Source organism: Lepisosteus oculatus, chromosome 3 (assembly GCF_040954835.1).
Source record: "Lepisosteus oculatus isolate fLepOcu1 chromosome 3, fLepOcu1.hap2, whole genome shotgun sequence".
NCBI lineage: Eukaryota > Metazoa > Chordata > Actinopteri > Semionotiformes > Lepisosteidae > Lepisosteus > Lepisosteus oculatus.
In genome coordinates, this window is record NC_090698.1 from 72,193,008 (window position 1) to 72,217,630 (window position 24,623).

The 24,623-nt window shown below is 38.9% G+C and overlaps 1 long non-coding RNA gene across 7 annotated transcripts in view; it reads right to left on the reverse strand.

Annotated features, from left to right (window-relative positions):
- LOC107079045 (uncharacterized) overlaps positions 1-24,623 on the reverse strand; it is a 73,568-nt gene that overhangs the window by 40,238 nt on the left and 8,707 nt on the right. For all 7 annotated transcript variants that reach the window (XR_001480035.2, XR_001480034.2, XR_001480032.2 and 4 more), the window contains one exon: positions 2,007-2,098. This is a non-coding gene — a long non-coding RNA (uncharacterized lncRNA). The remainder of the gene's footprint in view (positions 1-2,006; positions 2,099-24,623) is intronic.

Here is a 24,623-nt window from a genome sequence, read left to right on the forward strand (position 1 = left end):
CGCAGGAAGCGTTGCAGGAGGAGTGATGCAGCTCTCACTGACTACACTGCAACCTCTGGGGTCTCTGTTGCAAAGAGAACTAAGGATGTCCTGCAAAACTCTATCCCATCAAGACCTGGCAGTGCTTGGCCACAATCCTGGCTACAGCCTAACACCAACCCAATTTCAGATCAGTGATGTCTGACCTACTGGTCTCAACCTGCACTGTAACTTGAAGTGATTAGGGAGTCATGGCTTGGTGCCATGTCACTCGCTGTTAAACTGTATAATTCTTCCAAGTTCAGAGGTTACCGATGGAAGCTTGACCTGTACTGCTTGCTAGGGCAGGAACTGCTCCGGCCTGTTGTTGATCACTAATTTCCATTCCGTTCTGTTTGTATTTTACTTTTACATGGACAGTTCATGCAAAAGAAGGGCTTGTCATTTAATTGGGCACACAGATTTCATCAGGAAAAACAACATTATTTCTAGAAATGTTCAAATGTACAAGAAGGAGCATGCAACTGTGGAAAGCCCACTGTTAGGATCTTTACTATTACCTGGCTTATTCTGCAGGCCTTATCTTTAAGTGCCCCACAAAGGAAATCACATCTGGATATCTGCACATCTGGAGAATACAGCGAAGACCAGCCATGACCAAAGAGCTTCATACGATAAAGGTAATCAGAACTCCAAGCACATCCATGTGGTTGAGCTGGACAAAAAACTCAGGATCCAACCACAAACTTTCCAAACCTTCTCGGTAAATAAAATTACTTTTTTTCTCGAACACTTCATATGCATCCACAGTAAAACAAAGGATTTGTGAGAGTTGATGTTTCAGCATTTGCAGCATGTTACTTTGTATGGAGTATTCATTAACTGGGGTCCCAGAGTTGTGTACAGGAGTATGGCCTTTTAGTGCTTTGCCATAAATGCACCTGAGGATTTTACTGACACTGCATAGACTGATGGTTGTTTGACATATCAAATTTCATAGTGCATATTTCCTGTGACCTATAAAACTCAAGCAATGAGCATGGCTTTTGTGTTCTACATCAAATTCTCTAGACAATGGTAAGCAATGCATTTTATAACCTGCATGCATGCCCAGTAACTGTCACTCAGCTTCTGCTTATTGATAATGCAGATACGGTGCATTTTATGGTTTCTCACAAGAAAGGCCTGATACAGGATATTTTGTTCTACAAGCACATATATTTTAGTGTGCCAAAACAAAACACGAGAACACCTGTTCTATTTCTGAGTTAAAGTATCTATTTTGACTGCATCCTGACAGTGGTTATTAGTGCTTGAACAGATTAAGGACTTTCCTGTCTCATTCCGAGGTTTGTGGTCACAATGATTCCTCTGCATCCTTGATCCTTGTTTTGAATATTACTAGTTAAGTGTTTATAACAAAACAACCAGTAGCTTCTCTGAAAGTCTAAGATCTTAAAATGAACCATCATTATGTTAGAAGCATGACCATTTTATGGTATATACAAATATTTCAGATTACTGAGTATTGGATGTAGTGTGTGTGCAACATTTCAATGTTATAGTTTAATTTATATTGTACGATGTTCCCTTCCCCAGTACATCTTTGGCATTATTAATCACAATGGGATCTTTTTTCTAGACAAACATTTTAAATGAATTTAATTTCATAACATTATAGCCCCAAAATATACAAAAAAAACAGTACCAGATTGTTGAATTATTTATTTACCCTAAATATTTTAGGAAACAAAGCTCTTTCATATTTTCATCAAGGATTTTAGTAAAGAAAAGGGTTGTAAGTTCTGATGGCATATTTGAATAAGCAGCCCTCAAAACATTGTTCCATCTTTACTGTTATCTGGAGCAATAACACATCTAGATCACCCAAGTCTCTACAGTACTGTATGTGTACTTTGCTGCAGGCAGGCACACAAAACTTCTGCAAATCCTGACACTGCTAGTGCACAGTCATCTGGGCATACATCAAAGATCTCCTGCTTTCTGGCGCTAGTACCTTAACTTACCTCATAGTGGCCTAGCTTCGGGAATAATCTGAGACAGGTATATTTGCCCATTGTCTTCAAACTGATTACGTTTCTGGTCATCTCTTCTTACTCTGTAACACAAGAGGAACGACACTAAGAAATGCACGGACCTGAAGTGCATTTTATTTCTCTAAAATAATAGAGCTTTTAAAAAACAAATCGGTGAAAACGGCACATAACCCTAACTTAAGGATACTCAAGTGAAGAAAATTGTACATCTGGAAAAAATAAGATGAAAAGGTGAAAATAAATTAGAATTTAGTATATGGCCTTTCATTAAATAGGCCTTTCCTCTGAAATATATGCATAAAATATTAACATTCCACCACTCAGTATTCAGTCTTTTACATTTGCCAGATCCTGGTGCTTCATCAATGAATTCCAAAGAGTACTGACTCTTGAATCTTACAGGTCATCTTCTAAAGGCTGCCCATTTGTTTAGAGACATCCCATTGTCATTTCTGACCCACGCATGCAATTTGAATGTGAAATCTCCGTGCTGAAGTAAAAAGGTGGAGTTGGGTATCTGGGAGAACCAAAGAACTTTGATATCTTGGGATGACCACTGCCTAACCTTGAACACAGGAGGACAAAGGCTAAGTCAATTATGATGTAATTTTGGTTGGAAAAGCTTTTGTCATCAAGGATTAAAGTGTGTGTTCAGTTTATTTTTTTACTCCACATAAGCCCACTCAAAACTCTCAGCTTGTTGCAATTTCAATGAATGTGTTAGGGAGAACTTCATGAAAATTGATTGTTCTGATATGATTTTTGTCATTCTCTTTGAAAAATAAAACAATTTTAAACATAATGTGTTTAAGAGGACATATGCGTTTTTTATTTTGTAATGTATGAATATTGTAAACAATAATAACTAAATAACTATTGAGCCGCAGTATGATTATTCCGAGTTGATGATGCGAAAACAGATAATGTAAATGGTACTTCTGATTACTTGATGTCTAACTGCTGAAAAAAATGATAACAGGAAATTCATGCAAGGGAAGAAAGTTACTCAACCTGATATGAATCAGGTCTTATTAAATGACAAAGTCTGACATTAGATAGATAGATACTTTATTGATCCCATGAGGGAAATTGCAGATTTCAATCCCATTCATAGAGGAGATACAGTTTGATCAAAACTTAGAAAGAATAAACACCTGATAAAAAATAACAGTCATCAAGTAGTTAACAATATTTTTTTCTGAAGTAGAATGTTCTTCAGTGATATAAAATAAGCTATGTCTGGCAATATTCAGCTGGGCACACTCCTTTCACATGCATGATATTCCCAGTCAGAAATGAAACCAACCCAGAGTCTTTATGGGAAGGATAGGGCACAATATACGACTACATCCTGAGCAAGACACCAGTCTATAAATGGGCACACACACATCAGAGACACCAGCCTAGCCAGTACGTTCTTGGGAGGGGAGGAAAGTGGAGCAGCTGAAGAGCACACAGGATGGGGACAAATTCCATACAGAAGGCACCCCTGTCTGCAACTGTGCTCAGAAACCAAAAGCTGTGAGAATACACCACTAACTACCTCTCAAACAAATGTGCATCTTCATACTGGCCTAGGTGCTTACTGTGTTTTGGGAATCTTAAATATGCAAGGTGTACAGAACTGAAACTCACATGCTTTTAGGAGAAACATTAGGAGTGACATTTTGTCACTTTACCTCTTTGGCATGTGAACAAGTGAAACTGATGATGACACACAAAATCAATTAAAACTGCTAATTCTGCCTTAGCATTTCAACAGAGGCAACAGAGAAACGATTTGACCAGTTTATCAGCCCTCCGTTCAGACTGCAGAAAGACTCAGTTCAAGCGCCCACTGAAAACTGCAATCTGCGTTTTCTGTGTGTCATCTCTTTTGCCATCACCAGTAGTGTTTCAACTGCACAGAACAATAATGGATTTTGTATAAGACATTTACCCCCCACCTGCAATTAAAGGTTTAGAAACACAAATCCATAAAACGACAAAAAAAAAACATCATGATATGCTGACTATGCGCAACATTACCTAGACACTGCATTGGGTCTGTGAAAGAGACAGAGTGGGGTTATTACTGCACAGAGCCTGAGAGACAAGGAGGGGTTAATATAAACATACAGCTTATTTCCATATACTTGCTTTACATAAAATGGCATGAAGCTGATTTGGCCTCTGCTATGTACAGCTGTACTTAATCTGGAAAGCTAGTTTAACAATGCAACTGGAGCTGCGAGGAAGGCCTGAAAACGGCGTATTCAAGCTGAGGGCCGGCCGTATTCACAACGCACAGATATGCTGGTAAATGCAGGGGCGTCCTCTCCTTTCACTGGCATGTGTGTGCTTTACGGTGAGCACGGCCCCCAGTGTGGCGCGGGCAGTGAGGACATGGGCTGCCCTGTTTCCCCTTGATGAAGTTGCCCTCTCCCTCTGCAGATTGCCAGCCTTTTTTTTTTACATCCCCATTCCCTTCTGCGCTGGGGCGCTGGGGCGCTGTGCTCCCTGTGCAGGGCATGCCAGCGCTGCTGATGCCTGCATCCGACTGCAGCATGGCCGGGCGCATGTGAGCATTCACCAGGAAGGGGAGACTCAGCCTCAACAATGGGCTTTCTCAGAAATGAATTATTCTGCTTACCACTACAAGGGGCGATAATGTTTGATCCTTACTTTCCCTACTTTTCAGCATTAGGACTGTATTACAGTAAAGGTTTTATTACCACTGCAATGACAATGACATATGAGGTACAACATTTGCCAAATAGTATATGAGACCTACATGTTCTAAGATATAAAAACAATATACAGTATTTGTCATTATCCATTCTCTAACACTCTACAGCAACCATTAACCACTACCTAGTATCAGTAAGTGCTATATTTCCTCTGTAACAAAAGTTTTCACACTGTGGTTCAATGAGCACTTACATTCCATTAATATATGACAGGCGACCCTGAGACATGCAAAAATTAAATTAAATCGACCTATTTCCATGACTGCTTTGCACATTAGAGTATCTCATCACTGCTCAGCAAAGACTTCACACAGCACGTTTTTTCTTTATGTTCATTTAACAATACAACCATTTAAAACCATCAAAGCAAACATATGCACTTTCAATGTGAAAAAAGTATTGGGAAAGACTATGTAAAAGACTAATAAGAAATATGTTGGCTTTTCTGTGGTTAACCTCACAGGTTTTTAATGTTTTTTGTTTCTATTTCTGTAAAAAGAAATGTTAGATTGCTACAAACTCTTACCTGTTACCTGGCACATACTTAACCCTTCATCATCAGATCCCATGCATACTGTACTTCCCTCCTCTATGATAATATATAATAAACTTTAATTTATTCATATTTCCCCACATTTCTAAATACAGGGAAACAATTTTTATAGTTTTGATATTTCTGCTGTGTTCTAAGCTTCTAATCTATGTGGAAGTCTCAAAATAAATTGCTTTACCCTGTAGAAATGAGATGCCAGGATAATGCAAGCATGTTCTATTTCTTAAACAGATCAAAAGACACACACAAATTCTAAAGCTTAAATCTGATCCTCCAATTTTCAGCATTTGATTCCAAATTCATGGTTAGATGTAATAATCAGCTCAAGAAATAGCATTTGCATTCTGAAGGACTACAGAAAGGCTCTCTCTAAAAGCATAAACGTTGTTTAAATTTAGTTATCTTTGCCTTTCTCTTTTGCCATTTAACTTTCTTTGAAGTAAACAAAGGTTTTTATTCTAACATCAAGAATTATTGTAAGGTATAGAAGAAGAAACCAAGCTGACCGGTAAAAGACCAAAACATAAGATCACTGACCTTTTCAGGTTGTTACAATTATTTAATAAGGAAGCAGTGAGCAAAAGAGGCAGTATTAAATACAGTATATCCATTTTAAAATAATAATAAAGCATGTTTATATATATATATAAATATGTGTGATATAAATTTTTGCTTACTTGTCTAGGAGTCTTTAATCTGCATATGGATGTTTGATAGATTTCATCTTAACCTTTTTTTTTGTTTGATTACAGCAGTGAATAACCTTAGTCCACAAAAGTATAATGGAATAAGGATATTAAAAATTGACAAGCCCCCATAAGACCACAAACATCTGCCCTAAAAAACGATAGTATATTTTGATAGACCACTTGCTTCAGTGATTTTTATTTACTGATCATTTTCATGCCACGTACATGTTCTTCACTTCTGACTGAACTGAAAGGGGTAAAAATACAATTATTAAATATAGCTATTATGTTGCAGTACAAAAACATGCAAAACATAACTTATAAAATATTTATCAGCTAAGCTTAGGAGCATCCTAGATTATAGAACAGGAAAACTGACAGTTTCATAACAACAACCTACTACAGGAATACATTCAAACAAGGTGTAGAATTGACTGTAATCAAAGCCCTAGTTTAAATCAGGCCCTAAATTAGCTGATCAATATTAAATAATTAGCTGATGAAAATTAAAATTAATTGTCAGTACTTAAAAAATAATGATTTCCAAAAACCTGCAATGCTGCTCAAATCCTAGTTATCTGTGTTAGTCTTACAATGTATGCATACAAACTTGAAAAATAGCTTGTCTGGCATACCATTTTCTGTACATCCAATATATACCTAAAAAAATGAAGCCTTCCAGACTTAATTTAATCGAGCTACTCTCTACACATCATGTTTATTAAAACCCTTAGCTTCTAATGGTTAGAAAGCAAACACACTCACTTTGCGTGGCCCACAAACTTAAATGCTTATCAAATCTAAAAGACCAAACGCATGTCTTAGCTCAGGATGGCTGATATTTGAAGCTGTCAAATGAAGAAACCATAGCCTTGAACCAAGGAGTTTGCGTCCTTAAAGGCACAGGAACCAGTAAGAAAAAACAACAACAACAGCAAAGTTTACCCATTTCCTGCATCTGATGCTGCTGCAGGCTCTGCACATTCAAGTCCAATTGATAAAAACATGCATACAAAACCTTAATCCTTAAACAGGGTCATTAAAATTAAAATAGGCAAGGAGGAAAAGCATTGTGGGAAAAGCATTAATATGCCTGACACTTTCCATGTCTTCTACAAACCCAGGCCTGTCTGACAAGGTAAGAAAGTGAAGCTATTTTATTCCTTACACCTGAGTGTAGGACCTTGCTGGGTGAAATTTAAAATGGTTTGTGAAAACACCCAAACAAAGTGTCGGAATGTAATACCATGTATTACATTTACATTAGGATAGCAAATACCGTAATACAGTGCACGTTTAAAAAAAACATTAAAAGGAAATGAAAAGGTTTGTTCTTCAATCAGATTATCAAAACGTATTTCAGAGATTTTGATAGATGATACCACTGACTAATCATTGGTAAAAGCAAGTGGTTGAAAATCAATATTTAAAAAAACTAAATACAGATAGAATCACAATACTACAAAGTAGAACACATCTGATTAAAATATTCCTCTTAGACTCATTTTACAAGATTTTCTGCTTGGTTAATGAATGTAAAGTCTAAAAGTAGCAAGCAATCATTAATTGCAGATCTGTCCTATTTCCACAAAGTGTGTCTCAAATCTAGAACTTTCTGCCTCTACTTGCAAAGAAGCTCCTTCATGTGTTATTTTTAAGTCTTGACTCAAAACACACTTTCACAATCTGCCGTTCTGAACTTAAAGCAATTCTCTTATTATCAGTTCATATAACCTATGAATTCTAAAAAAGCTATGGAAAACCTGTTGCAAGATGAAAAACACTATATGTGAAAACTTCCCCTGTTTTTCATGATGTGGAACTATACCCTGACAATAAGCTGGGTTCAATAAAATACATTAAGATATTTTTTTCATATTTCTGTGGCTTCTGGATTAGTGTACCTGTGACAAAGCAGTCAAATAAATCTTTAATTCCTTAAAGCTAACATTAATTCTTAGTTTTTAATTCTGAGTGCTAAGCAACACAACTTGGATATCACATGCAATAAGGGAGACATAAAACAAAAACAGATCATACATTTAAAAGAAATAAAAAACTGACTGATTACAACAAGAATATGACTAAAGAAATTTTTTTTTACCTGGATATGATTTTGTCAACAATACCAGTTCCAAATCAGAGTGACATTAGGCAGACAAAAATGTAACTGATAAGAAATTACATTGCAAATCAAAAATGTCCGCACACATGTGGATATTGAGGGTGTTTACGTAAAGACAGGCAATGAGCACTATGCAGTCCATTGCACATAACTGCACACACGTTCAAATGGCAAAAAAAGAATTAAAGATTTAAAGGACACCAACCAAAATTCTGTCTGCCTGTTACTGCATTACAATTTTTCAGACACCCTTAAAAAATCGTGCGAATGTCGTGAAGGATTAGCCTGGAAACGGGTACCAGGAGTACAACACATGCATGATAGCAACTGCGAATTATGCATGCAAATGAGCTGCTTTATATGCATGACTGGAGAAGACGCTAATTAAACAATTGGTATTCGTGACTGCACTCACTCATTGGTTAGTGACACACAAGCCAAGCGGAGTATGCCAGCAGACATTTTAAGTCTACCCTTTCGTTCACCACAGCCAAAGCCATAAAATGGTGGCACCATGATAGAAATGGTAAACATGACTGTATTCTTTCCTGCTGCCATAGGCGCTGCTGCAGTGCAAGTCTGGCCCTCTGATGAATTTTTAATTTCTCCCCCTTTCTAATAAGAATGTTACGAGGTAGCGCAGATGCATACGAAATGGAAGCATGAGTCATTTCTCATCGGATTAGCATAAAAAGGCAAAAATGCTAATGAAGCAAATGGAGCTTACTGTACATGCTACAATAAATATGCCCCAGCCCATTTTCTGCCACCCCTTACTTGTATATCATTTCACACAATGTGGTGTTGTAGAAAGAACAAAGAAATCTTGAACTGGTAGGTCGTGGCAGTATATATATATGTATGCAAGTGCTTCATTTTCTGCCCTTGTAGAAGGCAGATTTTGTCTTTGCACTGTACTTCATAGACATACACGGAAAGGGGACACATCGGCGATGTTCCTGAATCTTAGAAATCTGTATTTGAAGTAATCAGTTTCAAGTGTTCCCCTTTGGTTTGAATTTCTAAAGTCTTCCATTGACTTTCTAGACTCTCTAGGGGGAAAACATCACAGTAATTAATTAGGCACTCGACTTCATAAAAATGTAGCAGTAAAACAAAAGGGCGTGTTTAAAGCAGGCATTTGAATAGCACTATTTTAAAGTTTTAATATTTTTCGGCAACAACGTGCAAGTGATATTTTTGTTAACTTCATTAAAGTTAGATTTGTAGCGCACACATATTTGAAAGTTCATCTTAACTACTCTAAAAAGTACTGTATATATATTTAAACACACAACTTAGGTGAGAATTGGACAGACTGATTTACATTATGTTTTCCATAGAAATAGCAGAAAAGACCTAAAGATTTACCCTGACCAAAACTATTGCCTGTTTTTTTATATCTTGCAAAAAATGTATGTTTAGGGTAGTTAAGTAATATGGCTATGACCTAGCCTTACAGTTATTTTGAATTAGACTTAATAAATAATTCAGTGTGATATATTATTTAGATGCTTTCGTCTTAAGGATTTGAGGAGTATTTCAAATGCAATTATAGTAATTTATTTATAAAAAGAACATTTACATATCATATATTTACAATCAAAAGATAGTACACTGCACAGAAATGAAGAAGAATACGTGCATAAGTGGGTCTTCTAGTTAAATATACTGTTAAATGGAAAACAGATGCACACAGAAAATGGCACTGAAGTGAACTACACAGCATTCGATTTATATTCTAAGTAAATATTATGCAGTTGTTTATTTAAAAGGTGTTTTGGGCAGAAATAACAACAACATACATTTTTTAACCTTTTCTGAAAAAAAATATTTGACTTCACAATATTGAAATGTTACAAACTGGGTTCTTATATGATCTCTGATGCCAGAATACTTGTACATACACTTACACTATATAAACTGATAGACAATCTTGTGTATAAACTAAGTTCTAATTACAATAACACTGAATTACAATACTGATACATAGCATTCATATTCATTCCTTTTCCCTTAATGTTCTGTATTACAAATAAGGTCCTTACTCAATTTCTGTAATGTATAAATCAGAACATCTGCCATCATTTCCAGAAACAAAATATGGAGGGAAAAATGACAATGACTATCTGGGGGAAGAACGGTCATCAGAAGAATATACAGTACATATATAAATGTAAAACTAGAACCACTACAGAAACTAAAAGACTGAGTTTTAGTTGTTAAATTTCGAAGTGTCTCAGAGCTGTTAAGAACAAAATATTTCAGAAAAAAAGATGTAAAAAGACGTCAACAATCCAGAGAATAATAATAATATCTATTACAAAATAATAATCGTGAATGCAATTCTTCTTTCATATATTGTACTTTGTTTTACACTTTTCAGTTTTTCCGTATATTCCGTATTAAAATTTGATATTTTAATGCATGCCGCCTGGACATGAACGTGACTCTCCGATGTTTTTAATGCGTTAAGCGCCAAGTTCCTTCCTTTGATAAATCTATCGTCAACCGATTTTCAAAACAAAAAGTTCCCCAAATCGTACATTACGATAACCCGTTTGCAATTTCAAAAATCAAGTTGCAGTTAGCTCCCCCTGTAAATACATGAGCCATTTTATAAATACCAAGGTGTCCACAGTTTCAGGATGGAGATTCTGACAGGAGATCGTCACGTTAAGAAAACGAGGAGACAAATGTTAGAGCGACAACGTGTTTGAGCGATTACAGCTGAAAGAGATACTTTAACTAACAGTATATCTCAAAGTTTGTATGACAAACGTTGTACTGGATTAAACACGTCATTATCTTTTTTTTTTAATCATGTTTAACTTTGGGCATTTAAAAATTGGGGTATTGCCTCCCCAGCTGAGCACAGGTCCGTTACAATTGACAAATCTGTTTCTCTTTCCGTCACTGCGCTACTCTGATTTGCAATTAAACGACGTTCGTGGCCACACAGTATACAGTAAGGGGTAGCAAACGTCGTCGTTCAGGCGGCGGTGGCCACACTGCCATTTTGTGAGTTGGCTCTACATTTGATGGTGAAACACCAGATCCCCGAACGCCAACGACAGCTCGCCCTGCAAGTCACACCGCCGCTTGAAGCGAAAGTGTTAATCTCATGGCATCATAGACAGGGCACAGCAAGGCACCGCGTTAATCCTCCCTGGGACCGACAAGAAGTTTAAATGTCCATGCGTGATGTTATTAAATGGCTTAGCGCAGATTTTTAGGATTATTTTTACGTTATTTTATGGAATGTGAAAGCATCAGAATAATCTCATTAAGAAAGAAACAACGGTTTATTTTCTTTTACAAAACGATACAGAGAGAAAAGCACGAGACGCTGTTTAAAATGCAAGACGTTACGTTAGCGTGTTATTTAAATATTAAGAACAGACGGGGGCTACAAGGCGTTTCCAATTTTTTTCCGTACGTCTATAACTTTCATTTTGCTTTGGTGGGCAGATGTTACTACTGCAGTTACTGTGAAGGCAAAAGAAAAAAAACGCACTGGCAATCATAATATTGCTTTTTAGCTAAGCGCAACCAACGATTCTGAAGCAAATTTCCATTTAAATAACTTATTTGGGGTAGATTCATCTAAATTCGGAAAAAGCTACCGCGCCGATAAGAATAAGTTTAAAACTTTATTTTAAAATCGACTGCGCATCAGATATACCCAGTTCAACGTCTTCACTAAAAGTTTGTTGCGATATATAATTAATACGGGATAAATGTAATTTAACCTACAACACAGCTGTACCGCTTCCCTGACCTGAGCGTTGTTTGGTGCCAGCACGCGCCCCCTGAGCTCACCTCCTGTTTCCAAGGAAACACCAATCACCGGGAGAGCTCGCTGCGCGCGACTCGGGCGCGCGACTGGAAAGTGGGCGTGCAAAATTTCTTATCATGCACAGCTTGTTTAACACTGCAGTCCCTTCAGATAGCCTTGCTGGGAATCCTTCAAGGCTTTTAATTACAGGTGTCCTGTTACCGGATTGAGGAACAGAATTTCCATTTCAAATGGAGTAATTATCATTCCCATCTCAAAACGAAGGATCTCTGGTATCCACATAACACATATATGCACACATCAATACACATTTCAATATTTATTTCGGAAAATGCAATAGTGGGTTTACTGGCAATTTACCCGAGTGAAATCATTACCCCCTCAGGATAGGCTGTGCACCCCTTTCAAGGCAAAAGGCTGTTTTCAGAAACCCAGCTGAGATAGATGCATGTGAAAATCTGGGACAAGATTCTGAGAATCGTGGAGGGTTAGAACTGCAAGTAGGATAAGCAGCCATGGTCCCATGAAGGTGATAACACACTGATCAGGTATCCTTAATTACCAGCACAAGGAATGGAATCCCCAGGGAGGCAACTGAATGAAGAGTCAGTCTTTCGGAAAAAATGGTGTACTGGTCACAACGAGCATGCAGGACAATGTGTGTACAAGGAAAGCAAGGCAGATGTAGGTCAAGAGCTGTTTAGAAAACAGAATTGTTCAAATTGCCCAAATCGAGCGACAGATTTTAAATATTGGTGGAAAAAAAAGGGCAAAGCCAGAGAGTTTCATGGAAAGATTAAACCACCAGCATGTTGTAGCTCCAGTCTGTGACAACAAACCCATGAGGGAAACTGTTAGAATATATCTACAGGAATCTTCTACCAAGACACAAAAACAAAATACAAGGGAAGAACATAAGTCAGAGGTGAAGGAGCTATATACGTGTGTTTGTCATTCTACTGTGAAACAAACCAGAGGACACAAATGAAAACTGAGGGGAAGGACATTGAAAACTGGGAACATGCCATGCTTCTCTACACAAAGGGTGGTGAGGGTCTGGAAGAAGCTACTGTTTTTTTTTCAGGTTTTGGATCTTTGGATCAAGTATCTATAACTACCTGCCACAAAATGAGCCTATTAAGTTGAATGTCCTCCTGATGCTTGTACCATTTCTTATGTCTTTATGCTCTGTGATGTCATGCACTAACCCACAGGGGGACCCCACAAGGCTGGTGAGGAGTTTATATCTTAATGTCATAGTGACCCCAAACACAGTGATACACTAAATTCTTTACATTTAAACAAAGATGAGGCGGTTCTACACTGGTCTCCTCAGTTCACCTATAATAAACACACTGAAATACCTCAAGCTGAGCTTGACAGAAGAGTGACACAAATACTGCAGAAGGCATTCACCCTGCAAGATGCAAGAACACCAACACAGAGTGTGCACACTGCTCCAAAAGGGGATAATCTCACGAGAACAGTTTGTAGTGCAACATTGGACAATCATATACTCGGCTGCCTTTTCTTTACAGAAAGTTGGTAGGTCCATCCACCTGCCATAATTGGAAAACTGCTTATTCCTGGAAAGGGCTACAACAAATTGTAGCCTTTCCCAAAGCATTTTTCATTTTACTCATATGGTGCAACTGAGCACTACACCACTGCCCCGCACCACCAAGGGCAGTTTAGATGTGCCTTTTAACCTAGCCAGTATTTATTAGTTTTCTTTGTTAAATCTTTCTTCCATAGATGTTTTGCAATCTCCTAGATGTGCTCACAATGTTGACAGACAATCTGAATGAATGCATATGTCTATGTTATGTATAGCATACATATACACAGATATCCACCAATGCCTTCTTCAGATCAGCCATTATGTTCTGCTAGTTTGCACTGGTCTTACATTGACCTGTATGGGGAAGTCCATAGAACTGGGTTTACTCGAGCCCAAATGTGGAAGGGAGTTACCAAGCGATGATTACTCAGGATTACTCAGGAGCATTGGCTTGACTCTCTTGCCCAAGGAATCAGAGCTCTGGCATGATCTCCCCTAACATTTCAGTCCTTTGTGGACTGATGTCAAGTCGCACAGAAAGACAGGCATTCATTTGGAGATTCTTGAGGTACTGGGTGCAAACTGTGATTCCTTCACGGATAAACAAGTGTGACTATCAGCTGGCCACACCAACGAGAAAGCATTACGACACTGCCATGATCTAAGCAATCACCAGAGGTGAACCTCGTGGGCTGTCTTTGCAAAGTAGCATGCCAGGCAACCCGTTTCCTGGGACTCGCCTATTCGGATGCCATACCAACAAAGAGCACAGGCCAGCATCGCGAATCTCATTTCTAAAACACAGGAGCCATGTCACTGTTTTACACAGTGCAAAGGCAATTGCAAAGCAATAACCCATCCCTTTCTTGCTAATGAAATCTATGATCATGTGATCCTTCACAATGTGAGTCCTGTATTAGATCTATATTTAGAAACAATAACAAATAAGAAATAAAAATATATTTTCCATTTTACACACATTTCAGCTGTAATTGCTTGGCAAGTCATTTTTCTTTGTATTGCACGGTGGTATATTCTGAATTTTACAGAATTCAAGAGTTGGCAGAAATTATTACAATGTGACATCAGTGCTGAAATGTCTATATGCCAACTAAACAGCATACATGAATATAGATATAAAATTAATAAACACATCTATTTAGCAAAAGTGGATCAAAATAACTCAGTCCCAGTTTGACATGCTTTCCACTTTTTTCACTTTTGAGCCCAACCTTGAGGAATGAGTCAAAATCAGAGCGAGAACGGGAAGGATTCTGGAAAAGATTTACCTTTCAGTGTAGTAGGCAACCCTGGTTTACAAGGCAAGTGCTGTCTGTCACATTAATCGCCTTAAACTGCCAGGGATCATTTAATTTAATGTGATCCATTTCTGTACTGATATGACAACTGACCAGCAGGGCAAGGGTGTTATCACACAATCCCCAATCAGAAACTTTTAGGCTTTTTTCTTCTCTCAATTATAAAATAGCTCAAATAAATTATAGCTGTTTCTCTCAGCTATAAATATGTGGCCAGACTCATTTGGTAAACATACCATTGTTTTCTGACACAGGAATTCTTATTTATTTCACAGTCACTATTTGGTATTGCCTTGTCTCTCTTATATTTCACTTATTTAACATAGATTTTTTAATATTTTTTCATGTACCTTAGCGCAACCCTTTCACAGAATTAGAACAAAACACGTGTGAACTGAAGTTGCCTTCACAGCCAGAACAAATGTTCATTCGCTGTTGTTGTACTGTATGGCAAGTAAATGAGGCTGCATGTCAGCCGGTCAAAAACGATATGAACAGAATCCGAAACGTTGATTAAAAATATTTTATGCTTTTAAATTTACACTGCATAATTCTTTTAATGCACAACATGTAAACAGCATGGTTTTTCATACAATAACCTCTTCCCTTAGCTTAGCCATCAGCATCTAGAAGATGTGACGGCTTTCATGTCACTGTGGTTATGTTTATGCAGTACCTCTCACACCATATACTATTGGCTGGCTTATATATAGGCTAGCTTATATATAGTACATATGACACATAGGGAATACATTATATAATCTAAAATGCATAGCAACAGACCAGGAAAAACATTTTTAAGAACTGAAAATATAGAAAATTATTATCAGAGATACACTTGGTGATACTGCAGAACTGTCCCAACTTTTCCCCTGTGCCTGTATCTTGGCACTAATGGCGGCATTAAATAAATCTCACATCAAATGTAACATTTGTGCATCGTTTAGCTACAGGTGTAATTCACAACCTTTCATCAGCCAATTGAAAAGAAGGCTCAGAAAACAACGTGATCTCCCTCCCATCCTCACATTCGCCATACACGTATTTTAATCATACAGTGACAGTGTAACAGGAATGATAAAAGCACTATTTATTTTTAGTTGCTATTTTTATTTGAAAATGCGTCTTTTGATGTGAGCTGCCGAAAGAAAGACGATATATTACATCAGATGGGGAGAAATCTAGTAAAATGCAAAAACATATTCGAAATTGAACCCCAAATCTATATATATAAAAAAGTTTGTTTCTTTTGCATTGCCGAAGTGTACACAATATGCAGCGGTGATGTGGACGTTTAGCTAGGCACTTTAAAATTGTGTTTTTCCTTTGTGTTATTTTAGAACTGTGATGCTTTGTATTTTAAAATAATGTTACTGTCGAATAACTGACTGCAGTTGCCTGATGTCAGTTCGGCCTACAAAAACACACAATAACCCTGTGGCGTTCTAAGGACGTTCTTAGCAATATCGCTCTAAATATTACAGTAGGTAGTGTCTAGGATCTGGAAGTGTGCGCATAAATAAGATGGTTGCAATGTTACGTTTTTAAGTCGGCTTTTGTATGCAAAGAATCGCCACACCACCTATATAAAAATATAAAACCTCCAGCTGACGGGAATAAAACAAAAGTCAGCATGTTATTGTTAGCCCCTGCAATGATATTCCTCTGCTGTGGAAAATATAATGATTGAGATTTGGTCTGTTATTTGCAGACTTCACGTTGTTCTCTACTCTTCTTTACCCTGACATTTAGCGCAGCCCCGGCTGTGAAAACAATGCCACCATTCATGGCTCTAGACGAAGATTCCAATCGACTTAAGCGGGCACAATGAATCGTGGTCATTCACTGGTTACCCATATTGTGTTCTCAAATTTTCTCTCAGCAAAAGTATAATGACTCGGTATTGTGTGGCCGCGTAGACAAGGACTCCGAACAAGAGACACTAGTTTTGTCTGACGGTGTGAGAAAGTCGGGAAGAGCTCTTTTCTTCCAGATGGTGTTAAATTCAGCTGCTTTTTAACATTGGCCTTGCATAGCAATCTGCTGCGCCCTTAATACAAAGAGAGAGCCCCTCGTTCCCACTAGTTAACATGCGTGCTCACGCGACCAACTAACTTCACTGGGACTCTTTGTCAAAACCACCGCGTGTTTGTTTTCTACGGACAAGAAACTGTACTTTGCAACATTCTAATTAAAATCTGATTTCCAGTACATTCCCTTAGGTTTGTAACAGTTCCCACTTTCTAAACTCTAAATGTGGGTGATTTCTAATGCACTGATATTACGCATTTACACACTCTATTTCACTAAGCACTTCTGGGGCTAAACAAATGATTGAAACGATCCAACTAGACCCTGCATTGGCGATTCGAAATCTCTTTTGTATATATATAAAAAAAGGACAACACTCGGTGCTTTTGATTCAATTCAACTCTTTAATCTGTCCATAAATTGGATAACGAAATTAAAGACTGCGGTTAAAACAAACGTTCGCCTAATTAACAACCAAGCAGAGAGCATTTCAACGTGGCTGCATAATAAATAACAATAAAACCGCCAACTCGGTGCAGCCTCAACCATCAGTTCCTGTGACATTATTGAGTAGTTTGCAGCTAGACAATGGGTTTCCCTGCCAGTCGGTGAGGGGGGGAAACTTAACATCTTATTACTTTAATTGCACCTGCTAGAAGAAAAAACAGACTCAAAGACCTTGTAAAGTAAATAGTGATTGTGGCAAACAATGGACTAAAGTCAGGCAGCAGTAACCGTGTTTACAACTCCCTTGTAAAGTGCACAGAACGGGAGGTCTACAAGTACTTTATCATTCAAAGCTTGTTTGTACCAAACAGTGCGTCCATGCAGACAACCCGCGTTTCCTCACCGGTGGTCAGTACAGTACTAAAGGTCTGGCACGTGCTGTTCTGTCAAAAGGCAAGTTCAAAGGTCTTCTGTACAGACGCTCGTGTTATCTGGGGGCGATAATAACGTGGCTTGCGATTTCTGGGGGCCACAGCAAACCTTTCCTAGGCTTTCCCAAAATTCATCATCCCGAAAATATATTTTCAATCCTAAAAAAAAAGAAGCCTAAAACAGTTTAGGTTAGATTTGCAAATTCACCACTTCAGCCAATATGACGAAACGTTAGTTTCTTTGCTGATCATCATCACTAAGAGCCCTCATTGAGATCTGCTGGCAAAATGCTCAAAACTAATACCGATGGTTTCAGATAACGGCTTGAACATTCATCAACAAATTAAGAAGGTATCATGTATAGTGAGGTTTAAGATAAGAAACCTGCAATTATATCGTACCAATAAATAAAGCGTTATACACATATCAAATGTTGTAATGTGTTTGTTTTGTTTTCCCAGAAACCCTATGTATTCATTAGCATGAGCGACTGCGCCGCAAAACTGCAGGACGTTTAATAAAGTAAAGGACAGTAGCTTAGCTACCACCAGACACACACTGAACCCCTAGACTACCCTTTTCAGGACTGTTGCCAGTCTGGTTGCGGTGGGTGGGAAACGTGCTCACCGCCCTTTTTTTTTAAGTGATGCAGATGAGTCTAGCGCACTTGATATTTTTTCATGACCTAGGCCACCCAGTCCCCGGCAGGACTGTCTATCATATTCTGTCCGAGCCCGGCACTGACTCTTGGCCCTTGAGCGTGGGAATGGTAGCGTGCAGACGTTCACATCTCCTGCACCCCGTTTAACGGAATCAATTAAGCAAGGCAGACCCCGCGGCTCGCTCGCCCTCTTTCCATTTTTGTCAGGTCCGCATACGTCCTAATTATTTCAGTTTGGGATGCCAGCGCCGTTTCCTGGACAGAACCGGTCATGCCTAAACAAAAAAAAAGAGAGAGAGAGGAGGCGCGCACGTGGTTTCCTCCGTAAATGTCACTTTCATTTCCAGGGCTAGGAGCCGAGTAAGACGGAACATTTTGAACACTTTGACAAGGGGGGAGGGGAACTCGTCTCCATCAAGTGTCTCTGGTTCAGTGGGTTCCTCAAGGAAACCCTCCTGGAAGAAGGAAGCATCTGTTCGTGAATTTTGAGTGGGGACGGGTAGCCTGGATATTTTTAATCGTTTTTTTTTGCACAGCAACTTTGAGTTCTCTATTCAAATATCTTGACATATATGTGAGAGCTAAAGTTTTGGAACGACGTGTGGTTTAAAACACATTACATCTATATACGGTATTTTAGATATTCAATCTATGTGTAGGCATACACAGTACGGTACATATATAGGTCTGTTTCGATAAGACTTTTCCCCCAGTGTATCTATTACAACTGTTCGTCGAGTGGTGTTACATCATAAGCAGAAGTGTTTCATTATGGCTTGAGCGTTTTGGCCTACCTTCATGAGTAACACTGGGCGGAAAATTAAAGACTACCGGTAAGTATTTTTAATTCTAACGCAGTAGGTGTCTCGAATCGTTCTGGCGTATGCAATAATAAATCCTGAATGACACATCCTTAAAGTATAAAAGAAAAGAAAAAAAAAACTGTCTTCTAATTGTCCCAGAAAATGGCGCAAGTTCTGCCTTTTTTTTACCATTTGAAGAGGGTGCCATTTGAGACCTCGATCACAGCCAGGTGTTCTCCTGTTTGTATATCCAATCTGCACGTACTTTCCTGCTCCCCTTACTTTACATCCTCCAAGCGTCCACGACGATCCTGGAAGCAGTTTTTACTTTCGGTTATCTAGCTTTATGAAGACCAACACACTCATACAGCTAGATAACCAAAGATAACAACCCACTTCCCTTCCTTTAACGGCATTTCACCCAAAAGTTCTCCCACTGTTTGCCGCAATGGGCTTCTGTTGTCCAGTTTCACCACGCAAACATCACGCAGCTTTTTTTTTTATCTTCCTAAGTTGTTGCGCCCCCAAACACACGAAAATCATACTTCCCCGAAGCTCGTCACACCTTTCCTAGAAACCGCTGTCCTTCAAAGTTTATCCCCAACTTTTTTTTTTCCCTTCCGAATGTTGTTTTTGTGTCACAAGCCATAAGCCAGATCCAGATGTTTGTGGTCACGTTAAACAAGCCATTATCGCGGAGTTGAACTGAGCAATTGGAAAAGAGTGAGGTGCCTCCATCCTCGCCCAGGCCTCCATTTGCATTGTAAATTGCTCCATTCTCACAAAGGCTCCTTTTCTTCGGCGAAGACGTTGTGGTATGAGCAATATCCCACGTCGCCAGCCAACTGCACATGAAAAAGAAAATCCCGGTTCCAGAAGAAAGTGTCAAGACGATTCAAGAAACACGCCGCGATCGCTTCTGATTATGCACAGGAGATAATCTACATATTTATTTATTTTGCCAAATGGTGGCAGCTTCATTGCACGTAACGAGCGTGTGTTTTTAAGGGAGGGAGAGAGAGAGAGAGAGCCTGGGTCTCACAGAGCCGAGAGCTGAGGAGACGGAAGATGCTGTCCTGCTCGCTTGCCGCTGCCAACGGTCTGAAAGAAGGAGAAAAGGGCCATCATTGAGGGAGGGGGGAGGGAAAGGAGGGAGGGGGGAGCCTGCATTGCCAAAATCTGGACCAACCGGACGAGGTCAAAGGTCTCGGACCGCGGGACTATAAGGTAATGATGATGTCATGAGAAATTCTCAAGTACACGTTTATTTAGATGCATGAGTGATCGGCAATCTGCCCGCGTCATCAACAAGAGCTCGGGAATAATTCCTGCCTCCTTTCCCCCCTGCAAACAGTCTAGAGACCCAGGGAAGAAGGGGAAAAAAAATGCTCCGCGGGGCTGAAAGCACTCCTTGCTGCTGCTAATGAAGATCGCTCTAATATCCAGACTCGGGGAGAAATACTCTCTGAGGACAGATGAAAGCGATCCGGAGCTGTCTGAATTTCTCTTGTAGCGGTCTCTGCTGAGAGGCGAGGCGCACTTGGTTGCTTCACCAGACAGGGCCTGGTTTCTGCTACTGGAAATCGGGTCTGAGTAACGCAGTGAGTCGAGGTATAATTACATTGACAATTTGCACGGGTGTCGTGTTTTGATGGCTTCATAGCTCACATTACAGTCATACCGAGCGTCTACAGTGATTTACAGGTACTCGCATCGTAGCATCCCCCTGTAAACTGTTTTTTCAGATGCTCTGTTCCAGAATGCGTTCTGCATTCATCAGGCTAACGTTTGATTTCAGGTAGGTTTCATTCTTCCTGTACGATTTCAATACTTACTCTCTATAAAATTCTCGTCATGCACCATTTTGTGGTAAGAGCACAGTGCATTCCATTATGCTGAGCACACCTTTATATATTCGCTGCTCTATTTAAACACAGCAAGAAAGCTCATTTAACAAAACTAAGTAAATACCGTGTTCCAGTAACACACATAAGAAAAAAACACATTTCTTCAGTGATCTATTGTTTCGGATTCAAAATGTGTACGGATCACATTAAAAGACGCAAAAGCGAGGGTTTCCGTTTGTATTTAAAAATAACCCACAAATAATACGTGACCATGTAATTAAAAAATAATCAATTTCTGTCATCATAAGTGTCTAGGGTAGAGAACTGATAACTAAAAAGACTCATCATACCATCATGTAAATAATGAAGAACGCCATACTGAAAGACAGTTATTATCTCAAACCAGATAATCAGAACTGGATTTTTAATATCGTTTAATGAACAAAAGTCCAAGCTCTTTAAGTCAATACATCCCAGTGCATCTATTTTAAGACCTGCAGACTTGGGAATGAACAAACATGGAAGGGATCTGAACTGCACTCTGTTGCGGGTGTTTCAAAACCAGTGAGCATGTTGCGAGTAGTTTTCCATTGACAATGGAAAGGAATAAAAAAAAAAGTTCATACAGAATTTGTTACGATGGTAACTGCACCACACCGGGCGTCATATTGAATTTCATCAACGCTTACACACGCAGCCCTGTCTGTCTGCGGTCTGCAAAAAGACTCACAGATACCTATATATACAGTATATACGTGTGTGTGTGTGTTGCAACGCGTGCATGCACACATTTCAAAGCTCTGAAAATGGCAAGGTTTGTGACACTGTCGCATATCACCAGAGAAATGATCACCATAGCTAGAGCACAAGTCTTGCACATAAAAACACACCGGGACCGTCAGACTATCCCCACCTGTCACACAGGATACACGGGGAGCGTGTGCGTGCGCGCGCACTCGCCTGGTTATGGTGGAGGGGCCTCTTTAAAGGTGTAGTGGGTATTAATAAAAAAATATATATAGCATTCTCCCCAGAACTTTGTTTTTTTTTTCTTATTTCCTAACGATCCCACGCCCGTGGCATAACCGCACCACAGCCACGCCATCAGAAATCAGCGTGAAGCCTACGCGAATCCTCATTTTGATGTGCTGCAAGCGGGCGTTTCTAACCTTCTGATCCTACTACAGTCAGGCAGTCTCGTTTCTACAAAGTAATGCCACAAACAAGGCTATTTCGTACGGAATGAATGGGCAATAAATGAATTGTGTTTGAGGAGGGCAGTGGCAACTGTATAAGCGGTCAAGACGGGACAAATGTAAATAATTTGGATTCGTATAATATAGAACATTAGACCTTCTAGTATAACATCAATATTAAAAATACCGTATTATATATAGCCTCTATTTTGAAGATAAACACTCGGGGATAGAATTGTATAAAAAAGGCCTGTTTCACACCGAATTTAAATCGGGATGAAAATCTGTGATCAAACATCTAGATCTAGTCCGGTTCAGACGAATACAGCGTCAACAACATTCACTGAATATCGTTGGCACATCAATACAATTGACTGTGCAGCTAAAGCCGAGTAGGATTTCAAACTTCAAATGTTTTAGATGTAAACTCACTGTGGTCTCGGCCGTTAAGGCCTACACCGTTTTGTTAAAAAAAAAGATTACAGTACGGAGAGTTATATTTTTTTTCTAGCTCTGAATAATTTCCGTCAGTGACTGGCTTTGTCTCAAAAGAAAAGAAAATCTTTTAGGATAACGTCACCTAAAGACTTAACGTGCCAAAGATGACTGGAACAGCAATTATTAACTGTCATATACAGTCGGCTGCCTTTCACTCGCACTAGAAAGCTTTAAAAGTAATCATAATTAAAGGCTAAGAAAGTAGCAGCTACCAAACTGACAATTATGTGTTTCCTGTTCGTTAGCCATGTTACAAATTCACAACCTGACAGGTTTTTTTTTACATCTCACACGTATGATATGTGCCCAAGGACAAATATATGGTCCCTTTGACCATTAAGATTTGTGTAGTTTTTTTGTCCTCACGTCTCTTGTAACTGAAATTTTACTTGTTAAAACGTACAAAAGTCATAAAAAGACAAAGGCACAATGACACCAGTCAAATGAGTCACATTCGATATGTAATCCCATCGCCCACACTGAAGACTGAAGAGTTGTCGATGAATTATACTCCCATCTTTTCTGGAGATCAGACTCTGAAACATTACATATCCAAATAAAAAAAATCGAAATATCTATAAAAACACCGTGGATCGCAAATGTCAATTTCCAGTCTGTACCTGTAGCCCCCTAAGTCTGCCCACCTACACTTAATGGTTATCCAGCTTTCATGTGGCATTAAGATTACGAATTTCGTAACCAACAGTACTTTACGGAAACGATTCTCCTTTATTTGAGACAGGAAAAAAAAGATGATTATGTAACTATTACAGTTTACTCTTCTCGTTAGACGAGGAATCTGTCATATACAGTCCGCCTATTAGCTAATTTGAGATTATTGTTTTTATCATCTAGGAGAACGAGTAAAACTATGAAGTATGAATATACTCTATGAAGTTTGTTTCTACGTTATTGTGGCACAAGAAATACCACCAATATGCAATACGAATACGAAATAGTCGTATAAGACTTCCTGAATTTCTCGCAATAATTACTGCGTATTCTCAATTTTTACATAATACCCTATTGGCTATATTTCAGTATTGTTCAGGTACGAACGACAGACCCGTGTATATGTACGAAATGACAAAAATAAAGACTCTTTCAAAAAGCAAAATGAGTATTGTGTTTTATTGTGCGTGTGTGTGATTTCTGTAATAGAACAGAGACTATAGGTGATGGTTTCTCGGGGAATGTTACATGTTTATATCCGATTTCTCCCAGACACGCGGTCTCACTATTTAATCGCTGAGTGGAGCAATTAGCTACCCCATTCAATCGCAGTTTCGTGACGTCACTGAAGTAGGACAGAGCAAATCTTTGCATAACTGGTTCTAATTTGGAGCTTTATTTGGGCATCGCTGTCCCTCGGCAGGAGAAATGAAAACAAAATTACAATCTGGCGCACCGGGTGATACATTTATGCTTTCTCCTATGGAGAAACGAGTCTGGAAACTAATGCAAGAGGCATTACAAATAAATATGGGCATAAGGGGAAAAGGGTATGTATTTTGAGCAAAATACAGCGCGAAATGTTTGTACTGTATGTCGAAACCACCTCAAAACAATTCCGATGTCACACGCATACAGCATTAACGTTTGTGTACGAGTGTGTATATAGAGATATGAACACAAGCTCATACATCAGCACACATTCATGGAGTTACAGGTATGTACAGGGTCGTTACAGATAGTTCACATATTTTTTAACTTTAAACTGCACCCACGGCCGGTGTGACATTAGCCTCGATGCTTGTTAGCTCTATACCCAGTGCCATCACAAAGCGGTACATTTTGTCTCGGTTACGGAGACCAGCATGAAGTCACTCTATTTTATTAAGAAACGACTCAGGAAATAGAAAGACGAGTTTGAGTCATATTCCAGCTCCGTTTCATA